Source organism: Apis laboriosa, unplaced genomic scaffold, assembly GCF_014066325.1.
Source record: "Apis laboriosa isolate Shangri-la unplaced genomic scaffold, ASM1406632v1 scaffold26_cov146, whole genome shotgun sequence".
Classification (NCBI taxonomy): domain Eukaryota; kingdom Metazoa; phylum Arthropoda; class Insecta; order Hymenoptera; family Apidae; genus Apis; species Apis laboriosa.
This window is the reverse complement of record NW_025222592.1, coordinates 5,141,048-5,162,497: the sequence shown is the minus strand read 5'-3', so window position 1 is coordinate 5,162,497 and position 21,450 is coordinate 5,141,048. Positions and strand designations below refer to the sequence as shown.

The 21,450-nt window shown below is 40.4% G+C and overlaps 1 protein-coding gene across 2 annotated transcripts in view; it reads right to left on the bottom strand.

The window, feature by feature from the left end:
* Nucleotides 1-20,836, bottom strand: part of LOC122713984 (serine proteinase stubble-like) — a 71,046-nt gene extending 50,210 nt beyond the window's left edge. Inside the window, exon 1 of one of the 2 annotated variants that reach the window (XM_043934900.1) lies at nt 20,767-20,836. The gene's annotated coding sequence lies outside the window, so the exon portion shown is untranslated. Of the gene's footprint in view, nt 1-3,060; nt 3,804-20,766 lie in introns of those variants that run through there. The other variant, XM_043934899.1, reaches the window with a different exon arrangement.
* Nucleotides 20,837-21,450: the final 614 nt, after the last annotated feature.

The window sequence follows — 21,450 nt, the reverse complement described above, 5'->3', positions numbered from 1 at the left end:
ACTAGTCTAGACGGGTTCTTCTCCCGCCTCGGTTAATTCAAGAAACCTCTCATGCCAAGGAATTAGACACGGCGTGATAGAGATATCAATAACGAGAGGTGAAAGAGAGGGGAAAAAAGAAAGAAAGAAATATTTTAAAAAGCGACCACGGCCTTCTTCCTCTCGCCCGTCGATCAATCCCCCCAAGAACAACATCTTGGGAAAAATTTCAGTACAATGGAAGGATCGCATCAAGGAAATCCAGCATTCTTTCATCCATCTATCAGACAACTCTAAACTTCGAAAGCTCGATCGAAGTTTCCTATAGGAAGAGGATCAACATCCTTCATCCTTCGTTCTTTTTTTGCAGCAAAGCCATCTCGCAACAAAGCGTCCGTCCGAGATGACGCTCATCCAAGACAGAGCGCGATAACTTTTCTCGATATCGCTCCTTTCTTTCGACCACCATTTCCGACAAATTGCTTTCTAACGACGAGAGGAGCAACGATTTTCGACGCGCATCCTCTCTCTCTCTCTCTCTCTCTCTCTCTCTCTCTCTCTCTCTCTCTCTCGTGTCGTGAATCGAGACGAATGTGTGCAGGCAAACCGATTTCTAACTCCACTTAAACTCGAATGGAACGCGTATGTTTTCCCTTCGGTCGTTCGATTTTCTAAAGATGTCACGCAGTTTCGAATCGAATCCAACGACCGGGAACAGGTGTCCACGTATACACGTGGCCTCTGTTGCACGAGACGGCACACGACGATGGTGTTGCGCGCACCATCGCCGCGGGAGAAAGTAAAAGGGACAATAGATATTCATTGTGCGCGTTAGAACAGCGATGGGATCGAGTTCAAGTGCGCGAGTAACGAAGAGTTTATCGTCAATAGATGATTCGTTTCGTTGTTGAATTGCCGTGTGATTCTTGACAAGATTTTTGATAATTTTTCAAAAATTTTTGATATTATTAAAACAGTTGCCAATTGTTACATAATTTATTTGCTTTAACGTTTATAAAAGATGTTTCCAAGGGAATCGAAGAAACTAAAGAATATAATAGATATCACGTTACGTGAACGCGAAGTGCAGGAAATTTCATCGAATTCGAGTGGTTGGTTTCGTAAAATCATCTGACATGACTCGATTCCATCGCTACATACGCGGTTCCTCGGGATTTATTACCTTGTATTCTCGACACTTTTCCATCCATGGATTTTCCATCGAGACTTTAGCCGAGGTGTTTGTCGACGAGCAACGCTAATGTGAAATTTTATCGAACCACCGTCCAAGTAGTTTATTGGCACCGTACGTCCTCCGGGCGACACGCCGCTTTATGGACTCCTGATTACTTCCGGTGATACATTCCGAATGATCGCGAGCGACGAGCCTCGCGTCGATTTTATCGTGATATATTTATTCGTATTTCCGATCTGCGTGGCAACGAACGATTTGTCCACCAAGAAGACGAAGGACGGATTTATAAAATTGTTGTTTCGTTTGGATAAATGGGAGTGGGAGGGAATCTGTCTATTTTTCTTTCTATAAATTACGAATCTAATTCCGAATTGGTTCTGCTGCTGTCAAGAGCGTTTCTTTGTTATTAAATCATCTTTCGAACGCGATATGGATATATCTTATTTCAATTTCGCGCTTTAACTGGAGATATTGAAAATTTTGTTCATTAAACCGAAGCGTAGTAAGAATTTTGTTTTAAAAATTCATTATAAAGTGATTAAAACCAACAGTGTTTACGTAATAATCGAGAGGAAAAGAAATGTGATAATAAATGGGTTGGCGATTAAATTCTACGAATGAATCAACTTTAATTAACATAGCGAGTAAGCGTTAGATTAAAATACAATCTTCCAATTATCCGGATACCACGATCTATCTAAATAATTCGAATTCTTAACCTAGAAATTAAATTCCACGCGATATCAAGATTATATATCAGTTTAATCTAAACTGAGAATTTGCTATTGCTACTTTAGAGGTTTAATTTTCTTTATTCAACAGGCGTGACAGATTCAAAGAAATTAAATCACTTTCGTTTAGATCCGACCGAGCGGAATACCAATGATGCAGTGTTAATACGCGTTATATCAGCCATCTTATTTGGTTTCGATCGAATATTTCCCTCCCTCCCCTTTTTTTTATCACAATTTACTTATAATATTAATTATAAATAAATTCTTTTCTTCGCGATAGAATTCCAATCGAAGAGACCTCTTCGAATCGACCGATGTTAGAAAAAAATATTCTAAAAATTTAAAAACTCGATGCAAATCTATTCAAACATCGAACGATATTATCAAAAATTGTTTTCGCATCATTTGCAAATCATGTAAAACATATTTTATTCCTATTTCTAAACGAAAAGATTGGTCGACTCGACCAGTCAAGTAGGTCGAAATTGATCCGTTTTCGAAAGCATCCTTTATTAACGCGGTTAATAAACCAATTATGCATTCATTGATCCATTCCACGAAAAGAAAAAAAAAAGATTTACGATCCGCAATTTATCATTTCTTCGCGCGATTTCTATCTCGAGATCATATTAATATACACGCGTATTAACAAAAACCGCATAAATTCTGTCAAGATTAGTTTGATAAACGCGTTGACGAGCCTTTTTGTTTTTTCTCCTCCCCCCTCCCCCCTCTCCCCACCAAGTATACTCGCAGTATAAACACGAAAGCCAGAAACAGCTGGCGGCTGTTCGAGGCAAATTTTCCATGTAAAAGATATAACCTAGTTCGCGACACTCTACGATGTCTCCAAGTTATTACACGGGAACAATTTTTTCTCTTTTTTTTTTTTTCGCAAGAAAGTAGTATCCGACGTAAACCACAAACGCAACACAACAATCGACGAGCGATCCGTACGCTCTAGTCGAACGAGATAAACAAGCCTCGCAGCTAAATACCGGTAAATAGAAAACGCGAAACGGCGTAGTTGTCGGTACACGACATCTCGAGACAAATATTCGAAAAAATAAAAACAAAACGTTGACTCACCCGATTTGAAACAGCTCTCTCTCTCTCTCTCTCTCTCTCTCTCTCTCTCTCTCTCTCGCTCACGTTCTACGCAGCCGAACGTTCACCCTTTCTTCATTCTTGGCCGTCCATTCCTCAAGATCCAAAACTGGAGGACAAAAACCGCTGCTGGCCCCCGCGCGAGAACACTGGAGCAGCTCTCTCGATCACGATCACATGTGCCACTGAACTCCGAGGAACCACCCTGTATCCCTTCTGTTCTTCTGGTCGAAAGGTGAAATCCGGTCGGATCCAGTCTGGCCGGATGGCTGGATGGTAGGCCGGCCCCAAAACAGTGATTCACCACGAACCACCGACCCACGGCTTTTCCACGGAAGTCGATTCACAAATACGCTCACGATATCGATATCGAGAAAATTTCCGCGACTATTTCCCGACTGTTTCAAAATTTACGCGACGGGGTTTACGATCGGGGTCATGGATCATCGAGATCGAGCAAGGCCGGGCGTACGATCATCGTAGGTACGATCACGCGCCAACTGGACGTTAGATCCTGCTGCGCGGACGAGACGGAGATCGATGGGCGATAATCGGTTGATGGGAGAGCTCCACGTGCACGCGGTACGACTACCGGTCGCGCTTTGAGGATCGGCTGATTGCGTCCAGCGTGGACGAGGAACTCGTGGTGGAGAGTAGGGAGCCGCGTGCCTGCAGAAACCACGTGTCGTCTCCCGCCAGGAAGAATACCGGTGATTTCACGCGCCTCTTCTGAAGGTCCACCTTCTTTCTCTTTCTTTCTCTCTTTTCTCTTCGATTCCGTATCGTATCGCGATACACTGCTTCTATCGACTTCTATCGCTGTCCTCCCCTCCCCTCCTTCCCTTTCTTCCTCGAGTAAAAATTTCCGCCGCGGCTTGACGATCGTTTTTTTTTCTTTTCTGTTTTTGGAGAGATGCGACAGAATTCGTACGCGATGGAAGCGAGGATGATGGACAAAAGGTGGTGGAGAGGCGGGATGGAATTATGAAAATCGTCACGGGAGAGACACACACGTGCGATCGACACGACACGCGGTCGAGCACTACGGGTTTCGACGACTAATATCGACATCGAGGACAAACGAAACGAGACGTAAACACCCGATAGCGAGACCGCGACCCGATCGAAAGGAAAATTCCTCGCGGTTAATTCCTCGCTTCCGGAAACGATGACGCGACTCTAATTTATTTTTTTTGTCGAATTCACCGCCCCAAAATGGGGGTGGCGATAAAGAAATCAAGCAAAAGATTGACGTTTTGTCGCGAGCGTAAATTTTTTTTTTTAATTTTTTCCTTAATTTATTAAAACTTAAGATTAACACTAATTATATTATGCATGTATAATTTAATTTATTAATTAAATATTTAATAATAATATTATTTTTTTCAATGAGAATATATAATTGTATTTTTGATATCGTAAATTTATTCTTATCATTATCTATTGTTAATTTCTTTATTTATTCGTTGCTGTAATCTTTCCTACGCTTTGTTCATCGAAGATGTATATCTGACTTGTATATCTATCCACAGATGTTAAATAATTTTTCTAACAATTGCAACGAAACACAACTCGCATTCGACAATCGTTTCAAAAAAAAAAAAAAAGAAAAAAATCGATCTTGTCTATCGATCGAAAAATACGTTTCCAAGTTGCATCGAGGGGGAGAGAACGAAGATGGTGAAAGAGAGAGAAAGAGAGAGATGGAAAATCGGAGAAAGGGTGAGGCCGTTATAGAACGCAAAAAGAAGATCGTAGATATATTTATCGTGTATAAGGTGCACGTATACGCGCGTAACTGCCTACCAGTACGGTCCCTCTCGCCTTTGGGCGAAGTGGGTCGACCTCTTGGAGAACGCAGTCGAGGCCGACGGCCTCCTCTCGCGCTACCTGTCTCGTCCGGAGTCTAGTCCTGCGCCTCCTCCCTCTGTGGACATCGCTTCGAGCGATCGTTTCAGGGATCGCCTCCGTGCTTGCACGAGTTATCTCACAAGATTGCGCCCGATCGGAGTGGAATGAGAATGGAATCCAAGATGGATATCTCGTAAAGGATATGCCTATGTTGTTTCCCCTCCAACGAAATAATAAATTTATCACGTAATCCGTATTATTATTCGGTTTTTTTTTTTAAGAACTTTAACAATCCACGCGTCTTATCTGTGATGTTAAAATTTCTCGTCGAAATTTGATTTCAAGTTAACGTAAAAATTAATTTCTTCTTATTAATTAAACTCTCTTCCGGATTTTAATCTATGAAATATTGGATACGTATTTCTACGAAGATGACACACATTATTACAACGACACAATTTAGTATATATTAATCATTGTACCGGAGTTTTATATTATTCGTTTTAAAAAAAAAAAAAAAGGTATCGTATCGTACAGCTGCTCTCATCTCGTGAAATCGGTTCTAGGCGGAGAAGAAGACGAAGATGGATAGGGAAACGAAATCTGAAACCGTGCGGCTCGAGGATCATTAATATTCGAATATGACCGGGTCGATTTCCATCGGGAAGAGAATATTTCGAATCGAAATATCGGTTGGATTCTACATTGTAGACAAACCGAAACGCGATCTATGCCTCTCGACGGCCACTCTCACCAGTTTTTGAAGTTTTCGCTCTAGTTCGCTGGCCTAACGAGTACCGTCTTCCGCGAACCGGTAAGAAAAATTTGCCGCGCTCCTCCACATCCTCGTTTAATTGTTTCTCCATTGACTGGCTAATTCGTTCTTTCATTCCATTTCGAACGTGCATTTCGATTCACATTCTTATGGTATCGTACAATGTGATAATCCCGAAAATTGCGAATGAAAACCAAAAGGAACTTTTTCTTCGTTTAAAAAGTGAATCGAAAAATCCGTGGAATCGAAAAAATTGTTATAATTCTCTTCACGTGTTTCAAATTCATTTCCTTTCGTAGGAAAGAAATTTCTAACAATCTAGGAGAAGAATTTACTTATTACGAGAGACGAATGGTGTCTCGGTATGCAAAGTAGACTTACTTTTTATTCCCTTATTCCTTCCCGCGAATACGAAATTGTAGAAGCGTCTCTTCGAGATAATAGCATTTGAATATTTACTTTCCCCGAAATTGCTCGTTCAACTCGAGCAACTTAATTACCTCGCTACGGAACGGCCGCAATATCGCCACTTATTTATGAATACCATTATGGAGAGTACAAACGTTCGAGTTCCCTTTCCGAACAACTTCCTTCCTTCCTATCGTTTATATTTGCATCCCGAATCACCACTGTTCGATCGAAACTTCTGATCAAAATTTCTTCAAGTAGACGCGTATACCATTCGTTAATCGACACGATTAATAAATTACCTTCGTTCATTTCCATTGCTGGAATAATTAGATATGGTGGAAAGAGAAAAGATGGCGAGAAGTTTACAGTTTACGGCGTTGACAATCGTGTTGATAATCGAGCATCGCCTTCGCGATGATAAAGAACGGATAAGCGGTTAAGTTTTAAGAACTCTCCATAGAGGATAGTGCATCGTGCGATATCGGGTTCAGCCGGACGCTCTCCATACGCGAAATGCATTTCCTTTCTCGGCTCGTAACTGGTGCGTAAGTGGTGCCGGGGAAATAACAACCGATTCCGCGCACACGCGTTCACCATATTGTTGTGAACCTGAAGTTCCTCGTGCAGATTATCTGGCACAGGAGAAACTTTTTAGTTTCGATATCCCGCACGGGGATTAACGCCGCGCGGATAATTGCCGACAGACCAATTAGCACGAGAGGAATTAACACGCGTTTCACGGCTGCGGATATTTAAAGGCTATCGTTTGATCGTATTTACCAGAAGATAATTACATTGTCGCGAGGTTAACAAGGTAAAATATTCATATTGTGAACAGTCACGCTACTAGTAATGTAATGGACTTACGCTCGGCGACAAAATGATCGTGTATACCTTATGATCGTCTCGAGACAATGCAATATATCTGAATTTTACGCTTTATAAAACCGTATAAAATATACCTTTCTTAATAATATGGAAAAAGATTAAAATTTTCCTTTTTTACTAGAGAGAATATTGCAAAGACAATTATAATTATAATTATAATTTCATTCCAATATTTTCGTCAAATGTATCGTTTTTACGTTATTGATCTTTCTTTTTTAAAATCAAATTAATAGTGAGAAAATTATAGAGTGTGCTGTATGCGTTTTGTCGCAGAGAGTGTATTCGTTAACGAGATTGCATCGTTATCGTTTCGATTTCATCACGTTGATTAACAAACGGAGAGTTTGTAGATTCGATCTTATCCGGTGAAAATATCGCGACGTTTTTCACCGGATGATAACTCGACGACCCGTTGAAAATTGGCGCGTTAATTAAACCGCCTGCTTTGTGTTAAACGCGTCCACTAATTGCGCATGCGTGAGCCGAGATATATTGCGATGAGCTAGATACCGAAGCGAGAGAGAACGAGGAAAAGAGAGGCGAATGGAAATGTTATTATATAGAGGATTCCTTGCACGAGAAGTCCTTGCAGCGTTCGGTGATTCAGAGTGGAAATGTCGGGTAAACGTCTAATGAAACCGAGATTTTTTTTTTTTTTTTTCGTCCAGGTGGTAAATAGACAATTGACACGATTAATTAACCCATTTTCCGTGGTTGCGCTCTCTGTTCCGCCGCCTCGACTCTTAACCTTTCGAGCAAGTTTCACTTGTAATCTCCTATTATTATCTGACCGTAATAGAAACTTGACTCGAACCATCGATATCCCTCAAACTCGACCAGCTCTACCGGTGAACCGTTCCCCGCTTTCCACGCGGTGTGACGCAAACCTAACCTAAAATTTTTTTTATGGAGTTAACACGTGTTTAATTATTATAAAATTATTATATATAAGTAGCACGATAATACGATAATAATGATTTAGATTTAGAAGGAAAGGATTCAATCGAAGCAAGTATGTATGGCAAATTTGAATTCTACATTCTTCGAGACGAATTTATAGAATTTATAGAATAATTTTGCTGTTTTTTTTTTTTTTTTTTTCTCAACAAAGTTCGAGGAGATCTTTTGAAACACGCGGCCGAGATGCATTTTCTTTTCACGGTACACTTGCGTCGCGTATATCGCGGCCGCCGTTGATTCCATTGTTCCCAGTCCGACAGCAGCGGAGGTCCGACAGGACTTGAAAAAGGAATTTCTCCTCGACAATCGCTTTCTTTCTTTCCTTCTTTCTTCCTTTTCTTTTTTTTTTTTTTTTCACCATGGCTCGTTCAACGCGGTGGTTCATGCGATCGATGCCCAAGACGCATCATGTAGTAACAAGAGCAACAAGATGTTTCCTCTTCGAGTTATCTTCGAGATAATATATTTATCGGATTAGAGAAGTCGTTCTCAAGGATCGAGAGAAGAATTACACATCCCGATCGAATTGATCGATCCATATTTTCTCCTCCTCCTTGACAACCAGGATTACAATAAGATTAATCGATGCAAAATGGAGTTGTTTAAAATTTGTAGTAACAAGATTTTCTATGTAAAGAGGTTGCCACGGGATTCGTTTAAGATTTATCCAGCATTCGTGTTTCGAAAAAGAATATATCTGTATATATTTAATCACGTAGCTAGTTTTGGAGAAGGATGAGTTCCAGGACCGGTGCCAAAAAATAACAATTCTCTATAATTCACTTACTAAAATCTTGAAATATTCTTTCGACACTCACACGCGCCTTTCTATTTCTTTTGTTATTATTGTTATTTAATCAGAGCTCTATGCTATCCAAAGTAAGAACAATAACTGTTTAAAAAATATTTATAAATATATTAACTCACAGCATCTTGATTTATTGCTTTATTTTATTTTCCAAAAATATTATTTTAGACAGTCTCTGCAAGACAATTCCCAGAAACTGTCTCACTGCCCTCTCTTATCCATCCACCAAAATCAACAATCCTCCATTCAACCTTTTATTACGCACCAAATCCAATCTCTCCATTCAATTTAATTTTCAGGCAGGGTGCTGCACCCATTCTCGCGTAATTGTATCGCGCGAAATCCGGTTTCAACATTACGGCATAAATCGTGCGGCCAATCTTCAGCTTTGCATACGTTTAAAATACATGGTGCAACCCTCTGCGGGGGATCAGGCTCATTTGGGATGCACGCAGCCGATTAGCCGAGCCGGACGGAATTTACCACAGGACCGGATGGCATGACTTAGAAACGATCCTCTTCCTCTCCCCCTCCTCGCCTCTCATCCATCGGCGTTACACGAATGCTCGAAATTGCTGGTGCCCGGCCTGGCCTCGTTAATTGCGGTCTCGTTATAAGAGTAGCAGTGCGGTAGAAAATAAGAGAGAAGGAAGAAAAAGAAGGAGGGAAAAGAGCGAGAATGCACTCGGGTTGTCGCGCTTCGACGACGCACAACCGTGTTCGAGTTCGATGGATTCTGTCGCGGATAGGGTGGTCCAGAAGAATTATTTCGTGGAGAAAAAAATGTAGCAATGTAGCCGTTCCGCAAGCTTGTTAGGTTGCAACGTTGCGTGTTAAGTGAAATTTTAATTAGGCACCGGCCCTCTTTCCACCCCTCCTCCTCCCCGTATAAGGGCTCTGCTAATTGCGCGTGTGGGGCTTCTTCGGCTACGTATATACGAGATTCACGAGAGGGTTGAGAGTTTTAGCGCCGAGTGGAAGACTGACAGAGTGGTTTAAGAATCCAGGAACATGGGAAATACGGCGTTTTAAAAACCGGATATTGAGATTTTAATTATGGGGCTGTTTCCTGTTCTTAAAAAAACCAGATTTTCTTATTTATTTTTCTATATATGTTGTATATATTGAAGTTCAAATTGAAGATTTTATATTAAAAATCGATTTAGTTGTTTATTAAACGTTACCACCAAGACATAAGTCAAAGAAATGATAAGAATTATTTATTATTTATTTTATAACGTAACCTTATTAATTATTAAAATCCAATTTAAATGCCAGGTGTATCTGACTGCGATAATAAAGTACATTATTCATCGTAGAATACAAAATTGTAACCTTATCCTCCAATAAACCATAGAGATAATTGATGCAACGTTAAATAAAGCAAAAAATAAACTATAATATAACATCCAAAGAACGTATATTTAGAATCTTTAACGACAATATTAAGATCCTGCTACGATCCTTCAACTCTATATATGCTAAGAACTACGTAACGACAAGGGTATTAGAGAACTTGGAGAGAAACATTTCACCGATACCCAATACGATAACGCATTGGACTACGATATAACAGAATTTACCAACAACATCGTGCTTAATGGAATCGATATCCGTTCCCGACGAGAAACTCGGCTCGAACTAGATAAACCCGCTGGCAGAGCTTTCTCGCCGAATATTGCGGGGAAACGTTTCCAGGAGCCACGACCTTGATCGTCGATGGCGGAAACTGGCACGAGGCAGAAATTCGATTCCATCGCCTCGTGTCGAATTTTCGTGGCGTGTGTGCGCCCCTAATTGACACGGGCGCGATGGCAGCTTTACGACCGTGTCGAGGAGGAATTTCCACGGCGAGGCCGGGCTCGTTTTATTGGACGTGGAGGAGCGGTTAAAAGGTCCCCTTTACGGAACTGGCCACGCACGATTCTTCCCTTTCCCTTCGAGAATCGCCCGTTTCGTTTAACCTGCGCGTCCCTCTCCTCTTCGTCCTGTTCAACCTCGGCGGAAGTGGGTCACTTGGACCGTGGCCGTGGTCGCGGGGACAACGCGAATTGAATTTATTTACTCGATGCATCGCGGGTAATTGAGCTTGGTTATCGATTTTTTTTTTTTTTTGGATTAGTCGTTTTCGTTCCGTAGAGGGAAGGATCGTTTGAAAGGATTGAAAATCGATCCCCTTTCTCTTGATAAAGTTTCGTTCGAAAGAATCTTCTTTGAATCATCTCAGTTTGGTGTCCGGTTTTTTTTAACGAAAGAAAGAAGATTCGGAATCTGGATCTGGCCAAGGCACTTTTCGATGGTTGGTTGTGTCGTTGGGAGTAAGCAATGGATCATTTCGATAATGAATTGAATATATTTGTAATAGGAAGAAGATTATAACGCGCATTTTATGTTTTTAACAAAATTAAGAACACCTAAATGTTATGTATGACAAGCGGCGCGGATGCAACGAGCCACGAAACACGCTAGTGGCTCACGAAAATATTCGAACAACTTTTTATTTTTTAATGAAATGTTAATGAATTTTTTATTTTTAATGAAACTTTATGATTGTACAATGAATATGGAGCAATTTGTTTTATCCAAATATCATTGCAAGAGATTCGATCAATATTCCGATATATTTTTTATTTCTTAATAACCTTATGACGAAAACAATTCTCAAGAAAAAATTATATTTAAAATTTGACAAAATGCTGAAATTTTGAACGTCGATTTCATCCCAATTCCCCTCAAAATTGCTCTGTACGTGTAATTCGTTTGATTAAAATTTTCGAATTACACAAATTCCTCTGTAAAATAACGTTCAAACATTTTTCTCACTTATCTGCCCACAATTATTTAAAATCGTAGAAAAACTCACGAATCTCTCTCTCTCAAGATTTACACGTCGGTTGTAACACTTCCGTAAACTACACAATAACGTTCGTGGAACGGTGTCATTGGCTTTGAATCGTTCCATTCTCCTTCTCGGTCGTTCTAATCCTCTCTGGACCGTATGATAGAATTATATTATACAACAGTAGCGTTACTTCACACTAAGAAGCATCCGTAATGTTTGTTAACACATTCAATATTCGTGACGCAACGTATGCGTCAAGGAGATTTTCTATTCAAAGGCGTAAGCTCGCGTCATATTGATTGTTTCACCTGAAACGTGAAAAATGAAAAGAAGCTTTCCAGCTTTCCTCTTACGCGCATTCCTTCCTTCATACAAATGTTATCCATTTTAGATATTCACTATCACAATCTTTTATATTAAAATCAGAGAAAATATTCAATATCAGAGACCTGCCTCGATTTTTGATAGCGCGTAGTTGAACGTGTTAAGAGGATCGGTCTCGGTGTGGATCTGGCATAACGTGTCGAGGAGATAGTCAAGGCAGAGTCGACTCTCTCTTCTTAATTATCGACCGCCGTCGCCAACAGTATTCCCGTTCTCGTCGTGGCCCCTTCACGAGAACGCACTTGCGTTTAATTGCTTTTCAAGGACAGAGAAACGACGGAAGTGGAGGAACGAACGGGCCGATCGATGCCGAGGAACGAACCAGTCGATCCATTTTTTTTCTTTCTCCTCCTTGCTTCTTTTTTTTTTTTCTTTTCATTTTTTCTTCGTCTCTTTCTCCTCACTCGACTTTCTCGATATACATATGTATATTTGTTTCTGCCTCTTTTTTTTTGTTTTTGTTTTTTCTTTTTTATTTTCGCGAAGTTCGATATATGGCCGGTTAATGATTAAATTAAAGCCACCGTATATTCCCTTGTAATTGAGCGCTCGATATCAGCGCCTGTTCCAGAGCCGCCCTCCAGAATTTCCATTAAACTTAACAAACACACGCGTGCCAGATGCGGCAATAAATTTTAATTAACTCGAACGATGACCGAGGATCGTCTTTCGATATAATTAAAATACAGTTAACCGCGAACGTGACGATCGGTTTTTTTTTACGTCGCCTCGACCGATTCGTCGTCTTTGAATTTAAAAGATTTATAAGAAATCGAAAGGTGTCGAGGGAACACTTGTCAAGTGTTAATGGCGATTTATACCTTTCTCCATATTTGTCTTTTAATTTTCGTCTCTTGTTAATTTTAATATAATATCGTGATAAGATTTACATTTACGGATTCTTTTCAATGATTGACAACGAGGAAAAAATGAGAAGATTTCGTTTCTTAAAAAAATTTAACCTCGTAATAAAACATTCGTTGAAAATTTTATTTTCGAGACATTTTCTAGAGACAGGGGAATAAAAATTATTTGCATTATTCAATTTCCGCTAAATTTAAATTTCTTAAAAAGAATTGTTCGATTCGAGGAGGAAGACAAAGATCCCGATAGTTTCACGTATTTCGTTTTGCTTGCCAAGGTTAGCATGCCACGGAGGCTATATAGCGTTGGGAAGCTAGGATCAAGAACCACTGTACAGCATCGATAACAGTCGACGCATTCCTGAAACGTGTCGCAGAAACGCGGAGAAAAAGCGGAGGCAACACGCGATAACGGTTGCCGGGATCTTCGTTGTGTCACTGGGTCGCAATACACATTTTCTAGCGGCATTTTCTGACCCCGCTTCCCGCCGCATCCGTTCACCACACGCGGGGAACACCGGAATGATGATAAATACAAGGAGAAACATTTCCTAAGGGAGATATTAATTTGTTCGGTCGCGTCGAGCAAGGCGTAGGGAAAACGACGGCACGATATTAATAACTCGTTACACAGGTTAAGTGTCCTGTCATTTTTCAGCGTATCCCAACTACGAGTTGCAATTTTTTTTAAAAAAAAAAAATTTCTAAGAAACGTATCCTCATCATTTTTATTCCAATATTTTTTCCTGGAATCTTTAGAAATTTTCCTTGTCCAATTTTCATTAGTTGTTATTGCCGTTGATTCGATCATGCTCGATCATGCTCGTGCCTCTTTTCGACAGATCAATTAGGATTTACGATTCTCATATTAGTAGTAATTTAAACGATCAATTTTAACGATCCAAAGTAACGATTGTCAGGTATATACTACAGGCCGTACTAAGAAGAGATACGATATAATAGATTCTTTTTCACGTACGAGGCATTAATTCGTTAAGGAAAAAATATGGGATGGATCCGTGTAATTACGCCACTATCTCACGCCTTAATTCCGACCGAAGAAATTCGCAATTTGCATAATTGACGAAATTTACCAACATCGAATCTTTCATCGAGATAAATATATCATGAGCCGCGATGCGCAATTAAAGCGAGCTCGCCAAGATTTATCATCCCGAGGCCAATTAAAAAGCGGGAAACGGAGAGAACGCCCGTTCCGTTCTGTAAAACTGCATTGGCCCAGTAAGGATCCCCCTACATTCGGCTGTAAAATCTTAACACATTACACACATTTCCAATTTGATTCCAATTTCTCAGAAAAATCTCACGAAATCTCTCGCTTCATCCTCGCCCCAATCTTCGCAGAATCTTGGTTGGTATTTCCACGTGTTCGTAAGTTTGCAAGCCTCGCCGTATCTTCGGCCCGACGATTCTGGCCGTGATCCAACATTCCTCTGATCATTCCGCTTTGTACACTGCACCACGAATGCACGACTTTGAATAGGTGTATACCGTATAATATTTTGACAGACACGTTTCGAATCTTTTGCTTCGAATAATTTCGATTTGAATGTAAAAATTGGTATAACTCATTAGCAATCGAAATTTTATCATCCGAACCCTGATTCGCTTCTTCTGAACGTTTTTTTATGATATTAAATCTTCTGTTGATGCGAGAAGGATTCTTTTTAGTTATTCGATAATTAAGTAATCAAAATGAAAGAAAATTGAGAATTTTAAATATATTACGAATTTGTTCTCTTCTCAAGGTAAGCGAGTGATAAAAATTAGCAAATATTGAAATAAAATTTCTCGACCTCGACACGGATGATTCTTATCTGCGACCAAAAAAAGAAGATTGCGCAACACCAATTGTGATTTCGTAGGAAGTGATAAATGGGAGATAACAAAGGAGAAGGATGAAAGTGTCGGTCGGAGGGGGACACGCGGTTTCGTAATAACGCTGAATGAAAAAGAGGAAGCAATAAAAAAAAAAAAAAAAAAAANAAAAAAAAAAAAAAAAAAAAGAAAGCAGATGGAAGTCGCGGGTGGAAGCGTGTCGGCCTATTGTTTTGCCACGGGCAACGATCTTCGTTGTACAATTGTACGACGCGTGTTCCCGTTTCGCGAAACGTCGAAAACAATCCGCGTTTGGCCTTGTTCTGAAAGCTTGGACGACGAAACCTTGAAGGGAAGGTTGACAATGATTCCTTCCCTCCCCCTCCTCTTCTGGTTCCTTTTTTAATTTACATTCTCTCTATTCTTCTCGCCTCTGTAATTAACAGTGAAAAACGTCACCGTTGCGATACATAAAGTGAAAGAAAAGTATATATCGTACGTGTAAAGGCTTCGTTAAGTTAAAAGATTAATCGCGGTGTATTATATAATATTTAATTCTTCTATTCTTCCTTTCATTTTTTTTCCCCTCTTCGTGCTTGGAAACGTAAAACATTAAGTTTTAGAGAAGATACCTCTCCAACTTTCCAATTAAACGCAGTATGATACAATAATCACAATAAAGAATCTGATACTAACGTTTCATCAGATTCTTCCAATACCTTCAAAGTTAGAAGATCAATCGTAATATCAGATTCGAGAAGGCTGGAAAGCGCATCGAAGCGTGGTCTCCTCGTCTCTCGGAGGAGAATAGCGGAGAAAGTTTGTCGCCCGATTGGGCGGAGTTCCGCTTTATTCCCCTACAAAACGGCTCCATCTCTGGATCTCTCCATCCCACCCTCGACTTAACTTTCGGTAATCGCGGCTTAAAGCCGCCCTTTCGCCGAGGAAAAATCCATCCCCCTCCCTTCTCTTCCCCTCTTTTCGCACAGATCTTTTACATCGAAGAGAGGTCGGATACAAATGTTTCAATCGAGCAAGGCGTCACGTTTCTTCGAAACGTAATTTTATCGCTTGTCCATTTTTGCCCTTTATCGGAGTTTCACATTTATTCGATGTCACGTATAGGGCCCCGATGGCCTCGAATAACCGCGATCCTTCACCCCGTTGCATTGTTCGAAATACGAACCTCGTACGTTGTTTTTACTCCATGATTTATCGCCTATAGATCCGCCGTCCCCGGTTTTTCGTTATTGCGCCAGATGGGCCCGGAATAATCGAGGCGTGCTTCGAACTCTTTTGCAATATCTCCTCACGTGATACGTGCTCGTAATTCGTTAAAAGCAAGCGGGCGAGAAAGTCCCCTCGTGCGAATTTCTGGGAAATTTTTCCATTTCGGGTGGCGAAATCTTGGTTAAATATTCGTTGAATCTTGAGATTGGTTGTGTTGGTTAATTGAATTTCAGGTTGAATTTAAATTTTGCAGTGATTAGATGCAATAGATAGATTTGGAAAATGATGATGACGTTTCATTGAATTTTCAAATTTTCTGACAAATATCACCTCGTTTTTAATTTTTATTTCAAAGTATCGAAGAAAATATGTAAACTTGAATTGAATCGAATGATCTCACTTGAAAGTAACTTCTCTTACTTGGAACTTCGCTTCGGGTGAATTTTCAATTGTTTCTGATTGACTAGTCGAAAACATCGTAAGAAATAGAAGATAATAGGGGGAAAGGAGGGAAGATTTTCTTCTTTTTCGTAAACGAGATGTCTCTGTTCGCGTGCAACAATGCAATTTCGGGGATGACATGGACAAGTGGCTGCACGAGGAGCCAGGAGAAAAAGATTCTTTCTGGCCCCCGAGGTGAACGGTTAGCCATTCTCTTAGCAAATCGTTCTCCCCATTTACGCGTGAGAAACGAGGTTGGAGTCAAGTGAACGACTCTCTCTCCACGGATCATCCTTTCCTCTTAGGATCTTAGGATTTCTTTAGAAACTTAGAAATGTAAAATTACCTATCCTTAACTTGTGTTACACACTCTAAATGGCAACTCTAAATGGGAATCTCGTTAAACGCGAGCGTCACGATGCTCTGACGAAGTATAGATAATGATATTGGACGAAAATACGGACGAAGCCGGTTTGGGGAACGAGATCTCTCGAAGATCTCGATGGATTTCGAAAATTATGGTCACGCGTCAGTTCGAGGCGCGGTTCCAGGTGGTGGCCCGGCAAAAGAAATCGTCCACGAGGATCGCTGAATGGAAGAGAAGACTGTCACTCGCGAAATGAAAGCCTTGGAGCGTTCGCAAACGGCGCGTGTGAGTTGGCATAACGATGGGGACAATGGACACCGGTGAAAGTTTGCACGCAGACGAGATGCAGAGGCATTCGTCTCGGTGATGCGCGCTGGGAACAAAAATCTTTCGTCTCGATTCCACGGAGGGAACGTTGCCAGACGTTGAATCTCGAGAACAGGGAAATTTCCTCGAAACGTTCTTACTTTTTTCTTTTTTTTCTCTCTCTCTCTCTCCCTTCTCTTCATTCTTTATGCGTTCTACGTTCCTCGAGTTAATTTAGAATACCGGCTAATAATAGAATTTACGAGGCGAATTACTCTTAATGGGCTTTATCGTAAGAAGGAAAAGTTCGAGGCAAACGTTTGATTGAAAATTACTTGATTACATCTTTCTAGTTTCTACGTCTCTCTCAGAGATGAGATTTGATTGCACGAAGAAGACATTTATGCAGATTTACGATCGAGACGTTTCTCCCGAGTCGTTTGAGATGTCGTATAGAATTTTCATTGTTTTGTTATTGAGAAGTGGCGAGATCGAATTCTATAAATCAATCATCCTTATTTAATTGGAGTTTAATTAATTAAATTTGTTGAAGGATTTCGGAGGAAAATTGGTTTAAAAATCCAGCAGGGTTGTAAAACAGGCCCCTAAAATTCAATCAATGTGGAACACTTGAGAAGTAAAGGAAAGTACGGCCACACCAATAACGACCGCATTTGCATGGAGCGAATGAATTAGGGTTGGCGAGCACCTCGGGAATCTTCGAGCTTCTCCCCGCTTTGTGAATTGGGTCGAGGCAATTTCTATGCAAAGTATCGGCGGGCAAAAGCGAATTCTCGAACAGCCACGTCTAATCTAAGAACGCGGAGGTGGATCGTCGCTACGCCCTGCGTACGTGCGCGTCCACCACTTTCGAGATTATATTTCCGGTCAAAATTAGCTCGAACAGTTGAAATCCAATTTGCCGTCTATAATATGCAAATACAGGAGATGTAAACGAATAAACGAGAATATAATAAAAACCGAGAGTGTAAATTTAATAAACGGCTGTTAATAAATCGAGTGAAAAATCGACTCGTTAAAATACGAGATCCTGGAAAAATATTTCCTTTAAACTTATTTACCCCACTTTATTTATCCGCAATGGAAGATTCACGAAAATTTGCAAAAAATTTCCAAGACAGATAACTCATTTCACGAGTGAAGAATCGTTCGACGACCAAATTATGGAATCTGACGAACGGGAGAGCAACCAGCAGGAAGAAAGTTAATTATTCTACTCTACTTGAAACCAACTCGTGTAATTCTTATTCCACTCCTTCTTGAGAGGTAACAAGGAAGCAAAGCGGGGTGAACGTTGTCATCGCGTATTTCACGAGGTCGCGCGTATCGAAACGGCGATTTATCGGGGCTTGAACGATGGCTGCGCTGTATCCTGTGTGGAGCGCGCGCACACGGGAGGAGGATCGTAAGTTCTCGATGGAAGCTCGCCCCTCGAAGCCAGATATATCTCTTCGGTTGATCCCGTGACACGGTATACGCGATATACAGTTACGAAAGTTGCGTAACAGGGCCTCGAACGTGGCCACGTTGTAAACATAAAAAAATAACGGTACAGGCTGCGCAATGGACATTGTGTTCGGCCACCCTGCCGCTCGTTACAGTCGCCTCTCCCAGGCGCTTTCGAGGCTCCCGCTTTCGTTTTAATTAGCCTGTATTTTTTTTCCGAATTTTATTGAACGCCGTGGTCGTAAAGTGAACCGATCGAAACGAAGACGGTACGAAGAAGTTTCGGATTTTTTTTTCAATCTCCTCCCCCGAGTCAATTAATTTCTGGTAATTTTCTGAGAGATATACGATTATTGCACGATATACGGATGATTGTTAATTTCATTATATTATTTTGGACATTTTTTTTTTTCTTTGATTTCTTCAATCCCCTTGCGTAATTGGAATGATATACGATTATTGTATACGATGTGTGACGATTATATACGATTGGTATAAATCTTGTTTTATTCTTGTATAAATTTATACGGAAGGAGTACGAAAATCTCTGGGATTTTTAATTGATATTGGTAATTTCGATAATTTTCTATATCCTTTTTTTCCTTTCTTTTGCAATTTGGATGACACGAAGATGATCTTGAAACTTGGACATTTAATTTACATACGTATACGATCTTTTCACAATGATCGATGCATATACAAATTTCAAGAAAATTCATCAAATTCTTCCATCCTATTTCGAGATCCGTATCTTAAATGATACGACGATACCTAGATAAATAAACACCTGCGAATAGTCTAAAGTTTCAGCCCGAAACCGCAAGACATGACAAGAGGATCACGAGGATGCACGGCCAGATTGCTTGACACGAATTACATCTTCGGCTCAAGGTTGTCCAAGAAACCTAAATTTACTTAACTGTCGTCAAATTGACTTTAGACGGGTCGAGAAAGTTTGCACGGCCTCGAAATCGGTCTCCATTAAAGAAGCAATTACTCGGAATAAACGATACGTACGGAATCGCGTGCCGCCACGAGGTAATTGCAAGATTCGCGTCTCTTCCGTGGATCGAAATCTCTTCTTTTTCAACATTTAAACATTATATTAGAAACTCGATTCGAGATTCGAGGAAAGTCGGCGGAGGAACGAAAAGTGAAAACAAAGAGTAATTCTTCGCAGCATTCGTTTTCCTTAAATCTTTCTGAAAATCCTTCCGAGATTCCCTCTGAGAACTAAGAGATATACTTTCGAACAACGTGTAACAAACTTATTAAACTTTCGCAAGTTTTTGCGAAACCGAGAAAAAAAAATTTTTTGCCATTAAAATTTTCCCGCGTATATGTAATAACGAGGGGATGAGAGAATGTGTGCCACGCCAAGAAGTTTCTTAAGAAGTTCTCTTTAGTTAGAACGATATCATCTTAACGCGCGCGTTCGCTAATTCGAAGGCGTGTTCGACGAGTGAAGTCTCGTCGTTCCCCCCGCTTCATCGAGCGTCCTCGTTTCCGCGGTATATACGCAACGTACGAAATGTTAAGCTTCCTCTCTCCTTCTCCCTTCAACCCATTCGTTCCCCGGCATAACAACATATTTTAAGCCTGCCAAAGGAAAATAATGCGTTCCGCGCGACTTGCCACACCGCACATGCCTCCGGAGAGCCGCCTCGTATATTCCGCGAAACGTTGCGTTTACCATGGTAAAAATTTCTCTATGTGGATATGTGGATAAATTTCGGTGGCTGGATTGTATGCATCCACTTTACGATCACGGCTACGGTTATTTACAATAATTGCTCGAATCTCGAAATCTTTGGATATAAAAGAAGAAAAAAAGAATAAAACTTGCGAAACTTCGGTGCAGGTATTATTTCATAGAATCTTGGAATCTTCTAACTGTTTTTCCCTGTGTTACAACTGTGCGGATGGGAGGGAGCAGGGAGAGCATCGATCGATTATTTCCTCGAAATATTTATTACTTGGCTCGGTTACGTTTGGACTTTAACTTCTTTCCTCCACGTAATCTTTTTTGTCGTTGAGTTTGCCGCGAGAAATATGGATGACCCTAATAAAAATTTCTTATTATATTCTATATCTCATCGCTAACGATCATTAGTAGATTCTGGTTACCGTTCTCACGCAAAAAAAAAAATGTAACAAAAAATTATTAGTTTTTATACTTATCGATGATGATAATGTAGAAAAAAATTTTTGAAAAAGAAGAGGAAAAACGTATTCCCAAGAAGATTCGCGTGAAAAAAAGAAAGGTGACTAAAGTATCCACTGTGCAAAAAAAATAATCTCACGAAGAATCATACGTACTTACAATTGAGGTCGAACAAATTCCTCTCCTCGATCTAATACCTCTACAGACGCATTGTATCCTACAAGGCATCGCCTACATTCAACGCGATTCAATTATCTGGTCCCTGAAAAAAAGACCCTCGATGTCTCGAAACTGCTAAAGCCCCACTCGAGGGGGCTCTCTCTGTCGTTCGAAGTTGGATCTCGTTGCATCTGTATATCTCCTCACAATGGTATCGAAAGGCTCTCGATGCCAAGTTTCCCTCCTACAAGATTACATTAGCATGTACAATGCGCTCGATGCTCTTTCCAACGGTGTGATGCGCCCTATCATGGACGTATTCAAACGAAATTCTATGCTCCACGACAATACTAACCCCGAATAACGCTCCAATTCTGCTTCGTTCCAACGAATTTTATTCCACGACAATACCATTCCACGAATAATTGCTCCGATTCGATCGATCGTATCCAACGAGACTCGTTCCACGACAATATTCGATCGACGAATTGGCATTCGAATTCGGCATGAAATCGTCCAATGAAATTTTTTATTCCACGACAATACTAATCGCGAATGGTTTTCCAATTGGATTACCACCACTTGGTCTTATCTAAAAGAAAATATTAGATTATTATAATATACGACACGAATCTATAACTTACGTGTGACGTCTTAATTTCGTAATTATTAATCGTCCA